This window comes from Etheostoma spectabile, unplaced genomic scaffold (assembly GCF_008692095.1).
Source record: "Etheostoma spectabile isolate EspeVRDwgs_2016 unplaced genomic scaffold, UIUC_Espe_1.0 scaffold00006081, whole genome shotgun sequence".
Lineage (NCBI taxonomy): Eukaryota > Metazoa > Chordata > Actinopteri > Perciformes > Percidae > Etheostoma > Etheostoma spectabile.
Genome location: NW_022603325.1, coordinates 1 through 5,407, shown reverse-complemented (window position 1 = coordinate 5,407; position 5,407 = coordinate 1). Strand labels below are relative to the sequence as shown.

At 40.2% G+C, this 5,407-nt stretch overlaps 1 long non-coding RNA gene across 1 annotated transcript; it reads right to left on the bottom strand.

Moving 5' to 3' along the window:
• Positions 1-2,681: 2,681 nt before the first annotated feature.
• Positions 2,682-3,425, bottom strand: LOC116677848 (uncharacterized). The gene is made up of 4 exons (XR_004329069.1): positions 3,393-3,425; positions 3,177-3,258; positions 3,036-3,084; positions 2,682-2,817 (listed from the first exon to the last, which is right to left on the bottom strand). It is a non-coding gene; the product is annotated as an uncharacterized LOC116677848 (long non-coding RNA).
• Between the last annotated feature and the right edge of the window lie 1,982 nt (positions 3,426-5,407).

Sequence of the window (5,407 nt, the reverse complement as noted above, 5' to 3'; positions counted from 1 at the left end):
TTAATGACGAGTAGTACGCTGCTCTGGCATACGGTGGGCCTTCCTATATGTTTTAAGACTATCTTGCCAGATAAACGAGATTTTCCAATTTGGTGGAACGCCAAATCTCAAGTTTCCGTAATATTGCTTTAATTTGCGAGTTTCAGTGTTATACCATGGAGCTAACCGTCTTTGTTTTATTATCTTCTTTTTTAGAGGGGCAACAGAGTCAAGTGTTGTTCGCAGCGAGACTGCTGCACTATCAACAAAATGATCGATTTGGGAGGGACTGAAATTAGCATAGGAGTCCTCCGTTACTTTGGGGCTTGGTAATGAATTAAATCCTAATGGAATCACATCCTTAAATTTAGTTACAGCACTATCAGATATACATCTTGTATAGAAGGTTTTGCCTAATGGCGTGTAGTTCAGCAGTATAAACTCAAAAGTAATCAAACAGTGGTCAGATAAAAAGGGATTCTGTGGGAACACTATTAAATGTTCAATTTCAACACCATATGCAGAACAAGATCGAGGGTGTGGTTAAAACGGTGAGTCTGTTTATGAACACTTTGAGAGAAGCCAATAGAATCTAAAAAAGAGATAAACGCAGTACTAAGGCTATCATTCTCATCGTCCACATGAATATTAAAATCCCCTACAATAAGAACTTTGTCCGTTTTTAGCACTAAGTTTGACAAAAACTCTGCAAATTCGGATAAGAATTCAGAGTATGGACCAGGTGCTCGGTACACCATAACAAATAGAACTGGTTGCAGTGATTTCCAACTTGGGAGTGAAAGACTAAGAACAAGACTTTCAAATGAGTTATAATTCAGTTTAGGTTTAGAGCTGATTAGTAGACTAGATCAAAGATAGCTGCAACTCCACCTCCTCGGCCTGTGCTTCGAGGAATGTGAGTATTAAAATGACGGGGGGGGGGGATTCATTTAGACTAACATATTCTCCATCACCCAGCCAGGTTTCAGTAAGACAGAATAGATCAATATTATAATCTGATATTAATTCATTTACTAGTAACCTTTAGAAGAGAGGGATCTGATGTTTAAGAGTCCACATTTAATTATCCTATTCTTTTGCACTATTGCACTTGTGGTTTCAATTGTTATGAGGTTTTCATGCACAGCTCCTCTTTTGTTTACCTTTGATTTAAATAATTTCAATGGTCGGGGGGCAGACACCGTCACTATGGGGTTTTTACTAGGTAACTCCTGGAATAAAGGAGCAGAGAAGTGTGTTAGACTGGGACTCTGCCTCCTGCTCCCAACTCTGGATTGTCAAGGATCAGGTCCACTAATAAATGAGAGCTGCTCCATCTCAAGTGGGATGAATGCCGTCTCTCCGAATCAGACCAGGTCTTCCCCAGAAAGACTGCCAGTGATCCACAAAGCCCACATCATTATCTGGACACCACCTCGATAGCCAGCGGCGAAATGACGACATGCGGCTATAGATGTCATCGCTGGTTAGATTTGGCAGGGGTCCAGAGAAAACTACGGTGTCCGACATTGACTTTGCGTATGTACACACCAATTCCACATTAATCTTAGTAACTTTCCGTTTGGCGTAATCGGGAGTCATTGACGCCAACGTGAATACCAGCTAACAATTTTTGGTTCCCAGAACGTTCTGGGAACGTTCGTTTTTGGTTGTGGGAACGTTCCCTGAAGGTTTGTTTTGGTTGTAGTTTGGTTGTCTGCTGGTTAATTGGAAGGTTTTCTTAACGTCCGGGAACGTTCGTTTTTGGTTATCGCGAACGTTCTCGGAACGTTCTCCTAACGTTCTCTAAAAGTTACAACCTTTAGAGAACGTTAGGCGAACGTTCCGAAAACGTTGCAACCTTTAGCGAACGTTAGGGGAACGTTCCCTTAACGTTGCAACCTTTAGCGAACGTTAGGGAACGTTCCCTTAGCGTTGCAACCCTCAGCGAACGTTACGGAACGGTCTCTTAACGTTAGGGGAACGTTCGCTGTAACCAAAAACGAACGTTCCCAGAACGTTAAGAAAACCTTCCAATAAACCAGCAGACAACCAAACTACAACAAAACAAACCTTCAGGGAACGTTCCCAGAACTTAAGAAAAGCTTATTCCCCTAACCTTTAAACAACACACCATACTCTATGTGTGTATGTATGTACTGTAAATACACACGTACATACATACAAAAGTTATATAGTAGGAAGGAATGAACAGGCAAACTTGATGGCATTTCAAAATTTAATATTCAAACAACTGAAAAAGAAACAACAAAGATAAGGATGTAGTGTAAATGTAGTGCAAGATGCATAAAGATGGGTTTGTAAAGTGTGTGCAAAATAAGTCACTAAAACAATATTAATAAAAAAGTTAAAAAGGGGCTCCATGGCTCAGTCCTTCTCAGCTGGCCTATAAAGAAACAAAAGTTAGACATGTAATACTAAGAATGAACACATTAAACATTTTTTTTGATGAACTTTCTTATGAACATAATGCAGAAGAACTTAAATTTACCGTGTGTGTGGGGCAAACTTCAGAACTTGCCCAATCAAATCCTCCGCTTCTGCAGCAGTCAGCGCAGGGAAGTTTTTCTGGCAGGCCGCTAGAGTAGAAGTCAAAATGAAGCAAAGTTATAGGTCAAATTAAACCTCTTGTCAGCCAAGCTAAGCATAATACTAATGTGAAATAATAAAATAAACCCTGCCTGTTATAACCCTGCATACAGCCAGGTCCTGGAAGGCTTTCTTTGTCTTTCTTCCCCGCAGGCTGTACTGTATCAGCAGCATGCGGCGGACGGCATCACCTCCAGTACAACCACCGAAGGTTGACCGGAAAAATTGCTGTAAAACATATAGTAACAGATTATGCATACAGTGTAGAGCTTGTACAATCTCATTTTGTAAGAGAAGTCAGTTCAGTTAAGATATTAGATTTTATGCAATTAATAGTGTTTGTCTTAGGGCAGAACTATGGCCACTTAATTTCCATATGTTCCTCCTCTCCATACACCACATACATCCATACATACATACAAACACGTGAGCAACCTGAGTCTTACCTCTCATTTTGATCTCCATGTCTGAGCCACCCCCTCTGTGTGAGTTCTTCTGTTTAAAACAACAAAAATGTTGTGTTACTCTAGTGATCCTTGCCATTAAATTGTACTTCTTTGCAAATACAAAAATCAAAGCAACTGTACCTTAACTGTGTCCCAAGATGAAGTGGCAGTCCGTGGTAGGGTCACTAAAGACTCATCCTGCTCTGGGCAACCAGCTGGTTTCCTGCATGGCGTTGATACATATAAAAATAAATTATATGATTTTTTTATAAGATGAAGTTGATAGGTTGCCTGCACATGCCATTACAAATATGAACCTATCTTTTATATCAGACAAAATATATTAAAACAACTTACATGCAGGTGGTGGAGGAAGTGTTATCTGCTGAGCTGAAAAAAGACAGGAAGAGACAAACATTAGAACAATCCTGATATGCACCATGTTGACTGTCATTGGTTCCATGTTAGAATAGACTTTTATTTATATAAATGCATACATAAATTTTAACTTCCAGACAGGGCTTCCAGACGCACGTCCGTCCTGGACAGTTTATCTGGTCGTGCAACAGATTCATCTGTAATACAGAGACCATATAGCGTGTACCCATTGCAAAATCTGTGATTTGAAATATGTGAAAAATGTAGTCTATAATAAAGGTCTTAACATCGCTTGAAGAATCTGTCATGAACCTCCTTGGGCGTCGGCGCTGCTTTTTTGGACACTTGCTTCATCTTCTGTCTGGATGCTGGTGTCCCTCAGCCGCCGACACCGGTCCACAGCTTTGGCGTAGGAATCTATGTTAAGAACATTTGTGATCCAGTAGTGCAAAAAAAGAAGAAAGAAAAGCAGTTCCATACAGAGAAAATTATTTATTTACATATATATATAGCAGCAATAGGTTTCCTGTACACAGCCATATTTTTTAACTGGATATTTGGCCCAGCTGCTGTTGGGCAAATGGCACGCTGTGATTTGGAGGCAAGCGAGGTGACATGGGAGCTCCTGTAGAGCATGAGCAGATAATCCATCTTCTCCTCAAATGTCTCCATCTCCGGATTCATCTGAAATACCAGATCATACAATTTGTACTGATTGCAAAATTTTAAAATGTATAGTACGTCAGTGTAAACATTGAACGTGACAAGATTTCTGCATTGTACCCCAGATACTTTGTAATGGGGAGACACAGCATCCACAGAAATGCAGTGTAAAGCCAGTACTGCAGCTGTGTAGCAACACATTACGTCCCTTGCTGTAGCCTTCACTCAGCTTGACGATAACTGGCTAAAGTGCGTTGCAAGATGGCTCCTATCTACCTGACTAAGGATTTTGATTATTTTGGCTTTATTTATGTACTGTACTACACTAATTAAAAAAAGACCGAAAACGGATATCTTATTGTAACATAAACAAAAGCATTTTACATGATTACACAAAACTTACAATGCAACAAAGCAGAACGTCGTGCACAGCAGCAAACAAAGGGAAAGATTTAACAATCCATTTAAAAGCCCACTCTGGCCTCGCCCTTTTGAATGGAGTGCTACTACGGGCCCTTCTATGATAGCATCAAATTCATTTTTAAAACACAAGAAGAAGGCTCGACACAACATGAAACTTTACTCCAAGTCTCACCTGGGGGCTCAACCTAACTCCATTGAGAACATGGTTTGTGCACAAATAGTTTACAAACAGAAAAGACTTGGAGCACAGCTCACTGCATGACTAGCATAGCACCATGGCGGACGACGTTGAAAAACTAACTAAAGTTAGTTGTTTACTTCAGCCAAAACTTTTATTTTTGGGTCAACCTAACAAAGAACCGGATATACCAACCCCATACGAGGGAAAGAGTTTAATGTTAAACCACAACCCTCCATTACAACAACACAACATCATTAACTGCAAAGTATGTCGCTTACCTCTCCGTGAGCTGAGCCGCGTGGTCCGTCCTGTGGCTTTCTCTTCTTCTAACGGGGGAATCGGTCTGCTCAGAGCAGCGGCCCCCTACTGGTGTGGGGTTTAACGGTTAGGTTTCAAACTGAATAAAGAAGTGAATTATCTTAGTTGTGAAAATCGTCCATTGATAGATTCCTCTTTTAAGTTGTTTCACGAAGAACAGTTAAAAAACCGAAGTCAAGCACAAAAGTACTATTTTTAAGCTAATTGATATCAGCCTTAAAATAAATGTTATGCTTTCTTAAATTTTTAATCCAAATCATTTTGAGTGAATAAAATCAAGTGACAAACATCTACTTCTAACAACGTCGAACCAAACCAAAACAACCAAACGGGAACGTTTGTGTGAAGGTACGGCGCAACCGCAGGGGACCGTTACCGTTGGTTGGTTTCTCTTAACGTTTAGAGAACT